This window comes from Myotis myotis, unplaced genomic scaffold, assembly GCF_014108235.1.
Source record: "Myotis myotis isolate mMyoMyo1 unplaced genomic scaffold, mMyoMyo1.p scaffold_m19_p_13, whole genome shotgun sequence".
NCBI classification, from domain to species: domain Eukaryota; kingdom Metazoa; phylum Chordata; class Mammalia; order Chiroptera; family Vespertilionidae; genus Myotis; species Myotis myotis.
In genome coordinates, this window is record NW_023416317.1 from 15219634 (window position 1) to 15236749 (window position 17116).

The following is a 17116-nucleotide window of genomic DNA, read 5'->3' on the forward strand; positions in this document are numbered from 1 at the left end:
AAACTCCATACTGTGTTTCATAATGGTTGCACCAGTCTGCATTCCCACCAGCAGTGTATGAGGGTTCCCTTTACTCCACATCCTCGCCAGCTCTTGTCATTTGTTGATTTGTTGATGGTAGCTATTCTGACAGGTGTGAGGTGATACCTTATTGTCATTTTAATTTGCATCTCTCTGATGATCATTGACTTCGAGCGTTTTTTTCATATGTCTCTTGGCCATCTGTATGTCCTCTTCGGAGAAGTGTCTATTTAGGTCCTTTGCCCATTCAACTATTTTTTCTTTTGATACTTACTTTGAAAATTATGAACTGAGGTTTGCATCAATGAACAGGTTGAGGCAGCTCATGAGAATTGGAGAGGTCTATTTGGTATTTTTGGAAAGGCCCAGTGTTGTATTTTGTGCCATAAGTCAAGATTCACCCTTTTTACACATGTGTTATCACCTCTCCAAATAGGCTCTAAATATGTGCCCTACAGCCAATACATGCCCTGTTTTCCCCGCCTGACTTTCAAGTCTTGCCCTGAAATCTTTATAATAGTGTGGAGCATAATTCATTCAAACTTGGAAAGCCTTGTGTTTTTCGTGTGCACTATCCATTTACAATACCAAAAATTATCCTTTAGCTTATTTTTCTTTGTCGTTGAGAAATTTCTTCATCTTCTCATCTTTCAACTTAAAAACACACACACTTTTTCTTATTTAACTATTTTTTTTTAAATAAGAGGGGAAATGTGGGATTGAAGTGATAGCCAGAAAAAGCAAAATGTCAAGTTAAATGGTAGCTCTGTATGATATATAGTTGTCATTTAGAGGCAAGGAAGATTTTTTAAAAATGAGACTTACTTTCTTCTTTGCCCAAATGCTCCTTATGATGTGTTTGATTCTAAATGAGTTGCCAGTTGATTATTTCTGCAATAAACAGGTTTAGTTGGTATGAATTCAACTCCTGAGGCTGAGTCGCAAACAGGAGTGTTTATCGAGCAACTATTTTGTGCCCAGCACCATGGGGAGCCTTTCAGAAAAATTGAGTGATTGGTCTTTAAGGCGCTTCTGGAAGGAAATGCATAAACCAGTGTCCAAATAGAGACCTAAAAATGGCAAAATGGGCTGCAGGGGCTAGAGGATGTCAAATGAGAGAGGGACAGGGCCTACTTCTTGGAGGAGGTAGTACCTGAAGGCCTTGAAAGATGGACATGATCTTGATTAAGTGGAGAGAGATGGTTTATTAATAGTGGGAAGCAGATGAGCAAAGGCAAAGGGGCTGAAAAGTATGAAGAGTGTCTTGGGAAGAGCAGGTCATTCAGTTTGGTTGAGAGAAGACTTTTTAAGTTTTAAAACAGCAGAAGATTAAATTAAACCATAAGAGAGTTAGAGAAAAGAAATAATAAAGATATTCAATTGTCTATTGATGGGCACTTAGGTTGCTTCCATATCTTGGCTACCCTATATAATAAAAGGCTAATATGCAAATCAACCGAACTGCGGAATGACTGGTTGGTCATTGACCACCAGGGGACAGACGCTCAATGCAGGAGCTGACCCCTGGTGATCAGTGTGCTCACACAGGGGGAGCGCTGCTCAGCCAGAAGCTGGGCTCATGGCTGGCGAGCGCAGCAGCGGTGGCGGGAGCTTCTCCCACCTCCACAGCAGTCAGACATCCCCCGAGAGCTCACGGACTGCAAGAAGGCACAGGCTGGGCTGAGGGACCCCCCGAGTGCATGAGTTCCATGCACTGGGCCTCTAGTTGTAAATAATGCTGCAATGAACATAGAGTTACATATATCTTTTTGAATTAGTGTCTTTGATTTCTTCGGAAAAATACCCAGAAGTGAAATTCCTGAGTGATAGGGTTGTTCTATTTTTAATTTTGTGAGGAAGCTCCATACTGTTTTCCATAGTGGCTGCACCAATTTGCATTCCCACCAACAGTGCACGAGGGTGCCCTTTTCTCCACATCCTCACCAACACTTGCTGTTTGTTGATTTATTGATGGTAGCCATTCTGACAGGTGTGAGTTCATATCTCATTGTGGTTTTAATTTGCATTTCTCTGATGATTAGTGATGTTGAGCATCTTTTCATATGCCTGCTGGCTATCTGTAAGTCTTCTTTGGAGAAGTCTATTCAGTTCTGCCCATTTTTTAATTGGATTGTTTTTTTTTTAATAATATGTTATATGAGTTCTTTATAAATTTTGGATATTAGCCCCTTATTTGATGTATCTTTGGTAAATATTTTCTTTCTTCCAGTAGGTTGTCTTTTTGTTTTATTTATGTAGTACATATATACTATGGAATATTACCTGCACTCAAAAAAAGAATGAAATCTTACCATTTGCAACAGTATGGGTAGACCTAGAGTTATTGTACGTGAGGTAATTCGGGCAGAAAAAGACAAATACCATATGAGGTCACTTATGTGTGTAATCTAAAGAACAAAATAAATGAACAGACAACAGAAATAGACTCATAGATACAGAAAACCAACTGAGGGTTGCCAGAGGGGAGAGGCTTTAGGGGCCTGAGTAAAAAAGGTGAAGGGATTAAAGAAGAACCAATTGACAGTTTCAAAATAGTCCTGAGGAGGTAAAGTATAGCATAGGGAATATAGTCAATACTAATGTAATATCTATGTGTGGTGCCAGGTGGGTAATAGATTTATTGGGGGATAACTTTGTGAATTGTATAGCTGTCCAACCACTATGCTGCACACCTGAAACTATTATAAAATAATATTGAATGTCAACTGTAATTATAACATTCAAAACAAGAAGTAAAGATACAAGGTGAAATTCATGAAATAAAAACCAAACATATACTAGAGGAGAGCCCCTAAACCAAATGCTGCTTCTTTTAAGAGATTAAAAATGTGAATTCTTGTTATAATTGAAAAAATAGAGATAGCACAAGTAACCATTGTCAGGATTGAAAGGGGGGCATTGCTATCAATCTTATTGACATTAAAAACAGGAAAGGATTTTATTGACAACATTATGATCATAGAGTTAAAATTTTAGAAAAATTATTTTTAAAACAACTTGTTAAAATTGCATGTGAAGAAATAGAATATCTGAGTAGTTACATATATTAAAAATGATTCTAGAATTAAAAATCTTACCAACAACAAAACCCTTCGTAATTCAGAAAGCAAACCAAACAAAATAATGCAGGCCCAGATGACTTTTTCAGTGAATTTTGCTAAACATCTGAAGAAAAAAAATGACATCAATCATACAGAAACTATTCTAGAGAATTTAAAAAGGGGAGCATTTCCCATCTTATTTATGAGGCCAGTACAACCTTGATATTAATATCCAACAAAGCCATTTCAAGAAAGGAGATGTATAAGCAATCTCTTTTAAACCTGATATAAAATATCCTGGTGAACTGAATCCAATGACAATTAAATCACATGACTAAATTGTGCTTATTTCAGGAATACAAGGACTACCTTTTGTATATCAATTAATGTTATTTATCAAATATCAAATGTTATTTAATGGGATAAAGGAGCAAAATTAATATAATCTCATATTTGAGCTCCTACCCGACATTTAAAAAAAAAAAATCTCAATAAAGGCAGAGAAAGCATTTGGTAAGTGAAACATCCACCCATGCCAAAAAAAATCCAAAACACAAAAACAACCCCAAAACTTTTAGCAAACAGATCAGAAAGGGGATTTTCCTAATCTAATAAGAGGTAGCTACAAGAAAGCTACAGAAAACATATTTAACTATTAAATGTTGAAAGCGTTCCTTACGACATAAGGATCAAGACAAGAATGCCTATTGCTCTCACTTCTATTGAACAATAGTCTGGATATCCATGGTATAAGAATTAGAAAGGAAGAAATAAAACCACCTTTATTCACAGGCACCATAATTTGTGTGTAAGACGTCTCAATGAATCCATGTATAAACTATTAGATTAATAAATGAACTTAGCCAGATAGATTGTCAGTATTTTAAAATGAATCATATTTCTACATATCAGTAACAATTACAAAATGAAATCTAGAAAACACTATTATTTCTGATGGTATTAAAAAAGACCTAAAATATCTAGGAGCAACTCTAACAATGGTTGTTCAAAATCTCATTTAAACAGAAGATACACAACATAATTATATACAGACTAACCAAAATCTTGAAACAAATGAAATAGCTATTAACAGTTGAGTGGATAAATAATGGATATTCATGCAGTGAGATGCTATATGGCAATGAGAAGGACCAAGCATGTAATAACATAATTGAATGCCCTCAAAACAGTGTTGAAAGAAACCAGATAAGAACATATACAACATGATTCTGTTTACATGTGTTTCAAAAATAGGCAGAAGTAATCAGTGGTTAGATGTGTGGGTAGTGGTTATTCTGGAGGAAGAAGGCCGCGTGGAGGTTGAAGGGGCATGAAAGAAGCTTCTTGGTACAAGTGACATTCTGTTCCATGATCTGGTTTTCATGTGCCCAGGTGTTGTCACTTTGTCATAACTCATCATGCTGGGAATCTGTGACATGGCTGCCTTCTTATATGTAATACTAGAAGCCTGGTGCACGAAATTTGTGCATGAGTAGGGTCCCTAGGCCTGGCCGGTGGTCAGGGTCAATCGGGGCCTTCCGGCTATTGGCTGGGGCCTCCCTTCCTCAGCTGCTGGCTGCCAGCTGGTGCCTTCCTTCGTTCCGCGCTGCCCCTAGTGGTCAGCACATGTCATAGCGAGCCATCAGTCTCCTGGTTGAACTCCTGCAGGGACAATTTGCATATTAGGCATATATATATATATATATATATATATATATATATATATATATATACACACACACACACACACACACTTTAATTTAAAACTTCACTTAAAAATAAAGGAAGAACAATGCAACAATAGAAGGCAAATAATCCTGTTAAAATTGGGCAAATAATCTGAATAGACATGTCTCCAAAAAAGACATACAAATGGTCCGTAAAAACAGGAAAAGATGTCCAACAAGATTTATAATTAGGGAAATGCAAATCAAAACCACAGTTAGATACAATTTATCCTCTTCTAGGATGGCTAAAGTAAGAAAGACAACAAATGTTGGGGAAGATGTGGAAAACCTCATCTATTGATGGTGGGAGTGTAAAATGGTTCAGTCCATTTTGGAAAACTATCTGGCCATTCCTCAAAATGTTAAACATAGAGGTACCATGTGACGCAGCAATTCTACTCTTAGGTGTACACCTTAACTGAATTACAAACAAAAACCTGTATACAAATGCTTCATTATTAATAATAGCCACAAAGCCAAAACAACCCAAATGTCCATTATCTTGAATGAAAAATAAAAATGTTATATCCATACAGTCGATTACTCAACAATAAAAAGAAATGAGGTACCTATCCTTGCTATAGCATAGATAGACCTTAAAAACATTATGTTAAGTGAAAAAAGCCAGTTGCAAAAGGCCACATGTTATACATTTCCATTTGTATGAAATGTCTAATATTGTCATATCCATGGAGATAGAAAGTAGATTAGTGGTTTCTAGAAACTAGGGAGAGGGGAGAAAAAATAATGACTGGATACAGGGGTTTTGAGTGATGAAAATATTCTGGAACTAGACAGTGGTGATGGTTGCACAGGCCACTGAATGATATACTTTAAAAGGGTGAATTTTATGGTATGAGTATTATATATCAATAAAGTTGTAAAAATAAAGATATTACAAAGGAAAAGATCAATAACTTTGATTACTTACAAAGTAAAACATAAAAATAGAACTATGAAATACCCAACTAAGAGATGTATATCTAAAGTTTATAGCAGTTAGAGACTTATTATTCTTAATGTATAAAGAAGATATATTTATCAATGTGGAATAAAAGCTTGGGGGAAAAATGTACCAAAATGTTGCCACTAATTCTGGATGGGGAGATTATAAAGGATTTTTTTCTCTTTTTTACCCCACCAAATTTTTATGTTTTCAGTAATGTGCATTCATTGTATAGGAATGATTAGGAATTATTATTCAGGAACAATAACAATAAGTTGATTAGAAGAAAAACCATTTTTCAGAAAGCTTTAGGACGCACAATTTCTTCTTTTCTTGTTTTCTTTTGCTGAACTGAGAAGGCTCCAGAAGGGAGAAGGTTAGGTTATTTATGAAAATTAGAATTGGCTTACTGCTTCTCTGAGCTCCAGCCTTCCCATCTGTGAAATGGGACCATGGTACAGTGCCAGCTTGCACAGGACTGTGGTGGGGATTAAAGTGGAGGTAAACATGGGAAAACCCTGGCACATAGTAGATGCGCAAAGAATCCTTTTCTTCTCCATCCCTTCCCTTTCAGCCTGGAAACTGAGTTTTCCCTGTAAAAAAGAGGTGGTACATTTGAGCAAGGACCACCAGAGAGAAGGAATTTTACAAACTTACTTCAGGCAGCCAGAGCTCTGAATACACACACAGTTTGCTGTGGAAAGACTTTAAAAGCATCTTTGAAAGGGGAAAGCAGTGGAAAAAAATATAGCAGCCCCCAGTGGGCCCAGGGACTAAGCTTTCTGGCTGTTGGGCTTTTGGCAAGTCACTTGTCCCCTCTGGCTCTCACTGTTCTCATTTGGCATATGAAGGATTGGACTTGGTGTCCTACTTTCAAATTTTTTCCAAGTCTGGAGGCTCGGTGACTGGCTATTTGGATTCTCAGAGGACCTGCCTGGGGTGTCTGAATTGACATCACATTCTTGCAAACTTGAAATCTTTGCTTTGTTTGCTCCATCTTGGCCAGCCTTGCTCCGGCCTGCAGCCCCTGCCCTCCCCTTGCTGGTGCTCAGGTTCCCAGCCTATTGTTTATTTAGGGATTGCAATTTCCTCACTGGCATGCACCCTCGCCAGCAGGGTTTAGAAGTCTACCACAGGCCTCATGTGAACTTCCCCTTTCAAGGCTCAGTAATGACAGTGTGCCGGCCGTCACATGCCTCATCCCTAAGGCATGGTCCAGTTTCCACATCCATCAGGCCGCACTGGTGACTTGGGGTGGCCTGAATTCCTCTGCCGCCTGTTGCTTTTTTCCATGAGACAAACTGGTGGAACATAGAAGGACTTGTGGTATGTTTTAGAAATCTGAAGAATGAAGCCCCAAACCAGGGCTGTTGGGGGCTTTGGGGCAGTGGGTTCAAAGGAGTGGGAAGAGCAAGTTCAGATTGCTGGACGGCCAGGAAGGAGCTCTTCCCCACCCAGCCTTTTCCTAAAGAGCACTGGACGAGAACAAGTGGTCAGGTGACCATCTTCTTAGGAGTCCCTAAAATAGCAAAGTAGCCTTTCCCAGAACCTCAGGGAAGTCAAACCCTCACTGTATCCCGATGAAGGTGGACGGTGATGTCCATCCGGCCTGGGGGAGGGTGGGCTGTGAACACTGAGGGCTGCTTTCACCTGGAAGCAGTTTCTGAAACTTCTTCCTCGCTTTCCTCTCGCCCCAGGCTCTGCACTATTTTCTTTGCACCTTGCTCTGTGACCTAAAGGGTAAAGGTGCTGTGTGGAAGAAAGGACCCAAACACCCCAGCTTCTAGGTGCGCACCTTCTCGGGAGCCAGGCTCTCTGAGGTTGGCCTGGGGACAGATGGCAAGGTCCCAGTATGTGGCCTCCTCTCTCCTGTTCAAGGCAAGGCTTTGTGGAGGGAACCATTCCAGATTATTAAAGGTGTTAAAAAAGGGTTAAAGAAGACAGCTTAGGTGATACCAACACATTTTATTTAATGTTTCATGAAGCAGACGGTCTCCCATTTAGACAACTGCAAAATGGGACTAAAGGCAGGAAGCTTTTATAGGATAAAGAACAAGGATGAAAAATTGAAAATACCTTATTGGCTGGGGCCACATAGTCACCTTGTTTGGGGTGAGAAGGAACAAGGAGATGAGTGGCACATGGGGATGGTGACTGGCTACTCTGCCTGGTTCTGGGCCAGTGCAGCAATCACAGGGGCTTGATGGGAGTTTCGGTTTGCTGGTGTGTCACCCCGGGCAGGAGCAGCTCCATCTTGGTCCTAGAAAGTTATTTCAGCAAAGGAAAAACCTTGGGCAACTTATTTCCGTTCTGTAGATGTCCTGATCCTAAAATGGGTAAAATTAGTCCTTAATTCATAGGGTTCGGGGGAAGCTTAATGAGATTTTTCTAGCCTAGTGCTTGCATAAGTAATCAATACCCATTAACTGTTGTTTTAACTGCATTTTTAAGACTGGAATGAAGAAACATTGTTTGCCCCTGTCCCATGCTATTCCTTTTTACATATTCAAATAGTGCATTTATATTTATATATTTAACTTCAGCAGAAGGGAACACATGTATAAAAAGTAAATGTGTGTGTGTGTGTGTGTGTTTGTGTGTGTGTGTCTCCCAACCTGAGGAACTTACAGACAAATACAGATTTTTGTGTCACCCTCTCCTCTCCTGCAATGGAATATTTTGGAGTGGGACCAAATCATCGCTCGCTTTTACTCACTCCCTAGATGACTCTGACCCACCTGGTTCACAGCTGGGCACTGGCATTAGTGTGGCTCACAGGCACATGGAGAGGGAAATGAGTGTGGGTTAGTCAGTGCTCCCTTCCATGCTCTGGGATGTAGAAAGCTTGCAGTGTTTGTTGAAGCAGCTTTCTGTGAAGGGCTGCTAGCCAGCTGAGAGGCACAGGTGCAGCTATCTGGCTTGTTAAACTATTGAAGTACTTCTCTGATTACCCCAGAGCACCTCCTCACCAGAGTCCTTGCCCCAGGATTCCCCCAACCCAGCAACTAAAGAGTTAAACCCTGGCCCTGCAGGCCCTTCCCAGACCTGGTTCCAGGGCTCCAGGTGGTATCTGTTCCCTGGGTTCCTGCCCTGTGCTGTTCTGATTGTTGAAAGACTCAGCAATCTCCTCCCACTCTGTGGTATTTAACACACTGGGGTTCAGTTTCCAATGACAATAACAAAACTCCATTGAAACAGCCCTCATGTCACCAATGATACCCTCATTTTTTTCTTAGCCTTTAATCTCTCCAAACATTTTCTTTGACTTCTCTGCCTTCTTGAAACGTCACTCTCTTATTTTCTGTGACTGTTACATGATTTCCATTATTTTTTACCCCTCTGCTGAAGACTGGTTATCATTCAGCCCCGCCTTCTTTTCATTTCTAACTCCTCTGCAACACAAAGTGATCTATATTTTTTAGTCAGCCGTGTCTTCTTCCCCCTCCTTGATATATACTCTAATCTTGTTTTCTTATTCTTTCAATTGATATTTATTAAATAATATGTGCTGGACACCATGCTACATGCTCTTGAATGTGTGTGTATTATTACTTCTGGCTGGAAAGAATTCATCTTCTCTATTATAACCTTACTAGAGGCCCGATGCACGAAATTCGTGCAAGCGTAGGCCTTCCTTCCCCTGGCTGCTGGCACCTGCTTCCCTCTGGCACCTGGGACACAGGCTTTCCTCCTGGCAGGCATCCAGGACCCAGCTTCGACGGGAAGGTTGTCCGGAAGGACATCCAGTCTAATTAGCACATTACGCTTTTATTATTATAGGTTCTTATCCATCTCCAAATCCCACAATAAGCTTCTGTACTTTCTCTAGATTTCTTGACTCAGCTATGGTGGTCTTAACCCATTTTTCACATCTCTATCTGTAGCCTTACAGAATATTATATCTAATTATATTTTGGTGTTATCTTTCACACTATCACTTGCATGTTATAATCTTTGGTTAAAAATGGCCAAAACACTGCTATTGTGTTTTGGTATTCTGGGAAGTGGATGATTCAGATGTAGCTGTATCTAGGTATTCAAATGATGTTATAAGGGCCCAATAATTCAGGCAGATTCTGATTCATGAATGAAAGAAGCTTACAACCAGCCACAGGCCTGTGTTTTCCGTATCATTCGTAATTTCAGCAAAGGAGAAGCATAACCTCAGAAAAGGAGAGGCCCCGGGATTTATGGCAGTCCCTTAAAATGCCTCTTTTTGGCCCGGTGGCATCATGCGTGCATTCCTGGATCAGTCATTGTGTCCAGAGGGTCCACGGAACTTGCCGTAGGGCAGAGTCATACATCAGAACCCCATGAAAACCACAGGGAATTGGGGGAATGTGGTCCCCCAAAGGAAAAGCAGCTGAGCAGACTGACAAAGAAGTAATAGATATATTTTACCACGGGAAATAGGAAGGAAGGTAATCCTTATAGAGTACCTACTGTGTGTTCACTAAGATTCTGGAAGGTTTAAATGTCACTAAGTTCTCATAGCAACCTCACAAGGTTAGCAAGGTTAGGGACATGCTCGCGGTGTTTCACAGGGTGGACTAAAACGAGTCGCTGTGGTATTCTACATGTGTACCCCACAGAACTGGCCAATGGCTTATGATAGCGGTGGTGGCCCTTCACTCTCCAGGAGGAGGCTCCGCAGTAGGCACTTTTCATGTGTTCTATTTCACTTGTCACTTTATTAACATGCCCTTGAGCGTGGTCCTCGTTCTGAGAGGCACAGTCTTTTTCCCTAAGATGTAAACGCCTGAACCAGGATTTGTATCCAGGTTTGTGACTCTCCAAGGGTCTGCTGGATGGTCCCCTGGAACGCTTTTTGTTAGACTTGAGTCCATTGGCAACAACAAGAAATTTGCACATGGAGACCAAAACCTCAGGGGTCACATAGTGTCCAGCAAGAACCACCAGAGACACGTCTTCTGCCCGCGGCTCATTAGTAATGTGCACAGAAACAGCCCGGCAGGAAGGACATTCCCGGGGCATGGGCTTCCTGAGAATGAGTCAGCAGCAGGAAAATGAGACCATGAAAAGAAACACCAAAGCACCCGAATGGCTTTTAATTTGAAGTAGTCTATCCTGAAGCTGCGCGCGTGTGTATATTTTGCTGTGAAGAATTAGATGCCATCTGAACAATCAAACACAAAAGCGCCACAACAAAAAACGGCATGTCCCCTGTCATCTTCTTAGGTCATCATCTCTTTACAGTTTGATAAGGCCAAAGAAGACACATTTTTTATTTTTCTGTTTTTTTCTTTTCTCTTAACATGGCTTATGCCCAAGACGACTTTTTTTTTTTTTTTTTTTTTTTTTTCCCCTGCAGTGCTTCACTTGGCCTCACATAACCGCGGTGAATCCCACACAGTAAATCCTTCCAAAGGAAGGGCATTACTCAGATAGCCTAAGACCAAGGGCTGTTCAGTTATGTTTGCAACTCCAAGTAGATGATTTCTAAAGCTTAAGCCTTCAAGAACCTCTGTGGTATCCAGTAATAATAGTCTAGAATTTTATTCTAAATAAAGTGTAATATAATTATGTAGGGACGTTTCCTGAACATTAGATCACGTCTTCTTCTTTAAACCAAATTGGCCCTAAGTCTGTTGATCGACGTCCATAGACCGATATGTGATCACAGTCAGTTCCGTGCTTTGTAAAAACTGCTTGTGTTTTCTTTCTTGGCCTGATATTAAAGTGAAACCAGTAATTCTTACTGTATTTGGAAGGAAAGTACAAAGTGACACTCAGCAATAACGTAATTGTTACTTTTTGTGACTAAATGATGTTGCTTTTTGGATGTTCCCCCTACTCAACATTTCAGTGTTCACAGTTCCTTGTGAGGAATTGAAATCCGTTTCTTGCTGTTTAAGGAGAACGTAATGGTTGACACACATGAAAAGGCCAATAAAGACATCCTGACCAGCAAAGATGCTCCAGAAAGTTTTCTCCCAGGACCTCTGTACCCTCATGCCACGGTGGATAGCTCTTGAGATGAGATTCAGACTTTTCTAAATATACTTGGGCAGTAAAGTGGCCCTGGTCTCTTCTGCTTTGGCCAGTCTTGTCCCTTGGGTGTGCTGGACCCCTGCAGTCATTTAGAATGTCATGCTCACCCTTGGACCTTGTGAAAATGCACATTTATTTTCAGTAGTTTTTTTGTGGAGGCCTGATACTCTGCATTTCTAAAAATCTCTCAGCTGGTGTCAATGGCGCTGGTTTGTGGACCACACTTTGAGTAACAGGGATCTAGACTGTATTCCGTATTAGAGAGAGAAGGATGCCATGAATCTTGTCGAGATCTCACACACCTGGCAAAGTGATGGGTACCCAGTAGATTCTCAATCTATATTTGTTGAAAGAAAGAGAGAACTGCCTATGCTTAAGTTTACTATCGACTATAGCAGACATGTCCTAGAAAAATCCGGAGATGATTTTTGACAGAAAGATAAAGCAGAGAGAAACTTACTTCAGCCTTCCCGCCTGACTTCCATCCTCATTGCTCTAGTTCCTGCGCTCATGGGCTGGTGCTAATATTCATGGCTGGTTTACGAATCGGCAAGTTAGGCCCACTGGGTAGTTTATTACTTGGGGTTCAATTCCAGTAGTTTACTTACTAGTTTCCCATCAAATACCTAGTTTTTAGTTTTGGAATGATAGATGTCAAATTGTCTTGGGTATGAATCTTTAAGTAGGAGTTAAGATCTGCAATTTATATATCAAAGTTTTACAAGTATATTTTATGACGATGTGGGAAGAAATTATTTGAAAGAGACACTCCATTCAGATATTTTTTTTCTAACTGGTGGGGAGTGAGGCAAACATATTTTTTCTCCTTAATCTTTGTTTCCCACAGTTTTACAGTCTTTAACCATGAAATAGTGTAAAAGCAAAACAACTTCATGGTTGTCCTATTGCAGGACTACGAAGAATGCCCCCTGAGACAGGAAGGGAAGCGCTGTGTTCCAGGAGCAGGGGAGTCTGTTCTCTCACTGCTGGGGCTCAGCGTAGGCACACAGCGAACCACCTTTGAGTGACAGATGCTGACAAGGTGATTTGCATATTTAAACCCCCAATTATTTTAAATTGGGTGTAATCATGGCACGTTTTCCCTTGAGGAATCCAAATTATTGTTTTGATTCTTCACTTTCGTATATAACCATGAGCTTAATGTGATCATTAAAGTCCTAATTTCTTCCCCAAGAATTGACTCCTGTAGGAGTAACAATTGGGAAAAAGGAATAATTGGCAGTAGTAGTTCCAGAACCAGCAGTACTTCCAGAGCTGTTGTGCATTGGGAATGCCCAGCAAGCATTTCCATGGCGGTTGACCCTGGGAGCCCCTTTTCACAGAGCGTTTGGATTCCGTGGTCGGAAAGGCTGTTCTGTGTTGTATTTCACTTTCCCCATTTCTAAGGAAGGCCCACAATTCTCTGCCTCAAGAGCTTGCTTATTTGTGAAACATAATCAAGATGAGTATTTGAAAATCACTACATAATATATAATTTAAAAATATCAGTTACAAATAATATTTGAAGATGTTCAGATGAAGAAATCTCTGGTAATTGGGAGTAAAATGTTGCTCTCTCTTTTAAAATGTTACTTTTCAGGATGTTATAGCCTATGTCTTTATTTAATTTTCTCTCTCTAGTCTAGATCAGTGAAAAGGTTATTGAACACTGAAAGCCTGGTGCACAAATTCGTGCACGAGTGGGGTCCAGCTGTAGGGAGGGGCCAAGGGCAGTTGGCCGGCTGGCCCCACCCCTTGGTCAAACTCCCGGTTGAACTGACCCTCGAACTCCCTGTTTAGGGGACAATTGCATATTAGCCTTTTATTACATAGGATGTGCGTTTGGTATCTGTTCTGAAAGACAGGATCCATCCATGTGCCACATTGAGCCATCAGGACTTGTGAAGTAGTTTCAACCTTTCATAGCCCTACTTAAATATAAATATGTTTCTAGTCATTTATCTAGTTTTAGAGATTTTTAAAAAAGAAAAACATTCTTCTCTGTGAGTTTCTCAAAGTGAGTCAGTTGAGATGCTGACATTTCACTTGCTTTTATTTTTTTGTCTTCCTCTGGTTCAGAATTTTGACCATCTTCTTGGGCACAGTCAATACACTATCCTAATGTATTGATGTATGTTGTACCTGTTCTCTCTAGATCTTGATAATATTTTTCTACCTCCTTTTTTATATGCTCATGATTTCAGGTGTGAGTTCTGCTGCCCTTGAAATTGACTTCTTATGTAAGAACATAAATATTTATCAGGACAGAAAAAAATAGACCCTTATTCAAGTAACTTCCTCAATACCCCCCCCCCCCCCTTCTGTTTTGGGACACCTAAGTTTAAAGGGAAAAAGAAGTTCTTAGGAAAAAAGAAAGTTGTTGGTTAATTTAAAAAAATTAGTAAAAGTTAATGTGATTCACCATTTGATGAAATTTTAGTTCAGATGTTTATAGGCCAAGAGGGTTTTCTGTGTTAAGATATTTTCTATCTTACCTCAGCTGATCTTTCTTTAGCAGTATGTAGTTTTTTAAAGTCCAGTGGAAGCTCCTTCTAACCCGTTTAGAAATAGGCAGTTCTGGTCATTACTAACTAAAGCATCAAGTATTGACTGGAAAGCTGAAGGGATCTTCTTCGCTTGTCGACATGATCGAAACCTGAATTTCTACCAAGCGCTATTCAAAAAGTAAGGTATAAGATGTGAGGACTACAAAGTGTATCATAGTACACATACACACAAACACACACACCACATTTATACATGTATATATGTACACACATACATACATGCATACATACATACATATATATGAATATGGTCGGTCACTTTAGACGTGGGTCTGAATTTCTAGGAGATTTTATATAGGAAAAGCAGAAATGCTGGCCCTGCCTTTCACACTTAACTTACAGTAACTCATAAATATTCTACTTAGATATTTGTACATCTCATCAATAGTCAACTTACATCTCAATAAAGGGAAGAAATCTATATCATATTGATATGTATCATTTCTGTGTTTTAAAGTAAAAATAAAATAAGGCTTTCAAGGGTATAAAGATGTTAATGGGTATATCTGGGTGATGTGATTATGGACAGTTGTAATTATCAATAGCTTTTAAGTTTTCTATAATGATATGTCTCAATTTTATAGTCAAAACATTGAGGTAAAATGAGTCGTTTATTTAAGAACATTCTTGTGAACTTTTAGAGATTCTTTTTTAATAGCCTTTTTCTTATTGCTGCTCTTTTTATATGTGGAGTTCTCATGTCTCAGAGCTCAAGTGAGTCACGAAGGATGACTCCCTACCTCTGTCAGCTTGGGCTGGCATAACAAAATGACCACAGACTGGTGGCTTAAAACATAATGTTTTAAAAATAATTTTTTATTTTTCAATTGCAGTTGATGTACAAATAGTATACTAGAGGCCCAATGCACGAAATTCGTGCAAGAGTAGGCCTTCCTTCCCCTGGCTGCTGGCACCAGCTTCCCTCTGACCCCAGCTTCACCGGAAGAACGACCAGAATGACATCCAGTCTAATTAGCATATTACCTTTTTTTTTTATTATTATAGATTAGTTTCAGGTATACAACCCAGTGATTAGATATTTATATAACTTACAAAGTGACAACTCTGATAAATCTAGCTTCCATCTGACGCCATACATAGTTATTACAATATTATTGATTATATGATTAATCTTGGTTGTAGGTCCTTGCTTTTCATCACTTGAACATTTTTTGCCAATTCCTTTTGGCCTAAGAAGTTTCTGTTGAGAAATCAACTGACAGTCTTGCGGGAGATCCCTTGCAGGCAACCAACTGCTCTTCTCTTGCTGCTTTTATGATTTTCTCTTTGTCTTTAACCTTTGCCATTTATTTATTTAATTATTTTTTTTTTGGTTAATCCTCACCTGCCAGATGAGAATACTTTCTTTTAAAAAACAACAACTTTTCTAGTGTGTCTTCTCCTGAGGGCATTAATCCCACCATAAGGGCCCCATTCTAATGACCCCATCTAACTTTGACTACCTTCCAAAGGCTTCATTTCCAAATACTATATTACTAGTTAGGGCTTTAACATATGAATTTTGGAGTCACACAAATGTTCAGTCCACAAGACTCCCTTCACTCAAACTGGAAGTACACTAGACTTCCAGAAATTGCATCTAAAATAAAAAAGCCTGGCAGGCTATATGTAAAAACATTAATGATGTTAGAGGGGATTTTCTCTATTTTCAATGAGTTCAAAGTGTATTATTTTTGTAACTGGAAAAAACTCAGTAAATACGGTTTAAAGGAAATGGAATACTGTGGACTGTACCAGCCTTAATAGTCTTGCAAATTTCAGAATCTCTTTATTTTATCTTCTTGGATTTTTTCATTGTTTTTTTAGAATTAATAAAAGTGTTTCTCCAGCATTTCGAGCACTTGGATCTTGACACATAGACAGTGGAGCTCAATAAGTCTCTCTTGCAGATCCTTGTTTTTCTTTTAACTATGATGACAATGTTAACAACAATAATTATTATATTTCCATAGGAGACATGTTTCGGGCATATAATATAGGGAAATAAAGTAGAAAATAGTCACAAAGTCAGGATGGACACATTTGTTGCTGAGTCCTTTTAATTAGTTAGTTATGAATTGAATAGTTTATTCATTGCCTTTATTTTGGAACTCTTAATTTTTTACATTCTAAAAGAATTGTTACAAAATGATTTGGTGATTTGTTTTTAATTGATATTCAGTTATAAATGTATATAAGTACCTGGAATCTGTGCAATTAAATGGCAGGTAGATGGTGATTGTGGGAAAACTTAAAGCGAAATTTTCCACATGTTTCATTTACAAGATTGACTTGAGTCTAATAATGACGTTTGAGGGATGATTTTTTCCCCCACATAAGAGCTTTCTCTTCTCTACTTTCTAATGCTTCATTTCTTATTATGCTCTACATTGTGTACAGAGTTTGTCATTTCCTTTAAAAAATACTCTATGTTTATTTTTCTCAATCCCATATTCTCGGTTTGTTTGTTTTTGTATTTTTGCTGTAAATCAATTGGTTAGAAATACCCTTCAAAGTAGTAATGTTTTTGCGATGCTAGGAGCTGACAGCTTGCCAAATAAATCATGATGTTGTGATATATTATTTCCAGTTACTATAAAATTTTTAATATTTAGTGTATCAGTCATACTAAGTCAAGTTTCAGTTATTTAATTTCACTTATGTCTGCATTTTAGATGAGAATCCTTTTTCCCATTAGTAGATTTTAATTTCCTTCTCTCTCACAGTCAGATTCCAAGCTTGACTTATAAAACCAGCCACAGAATATACACACGAACACAC

At 39.1% G+C, this 17116-nt stretch overlaps 1 protein-coding gene across 6 annotated transcripts in view; it reads left to right on the top strand.

The window, feature by feature from the left end:
* The window catches only part of ERC2 (ELKS/RAB6-interacting/CAST family member 2), an 880873-nt gene that overhangs the window by 264849 nt on the left and 598908 nt on the right, over positions 1–17116 (top strand). The window lies entirely within an intron of this gene.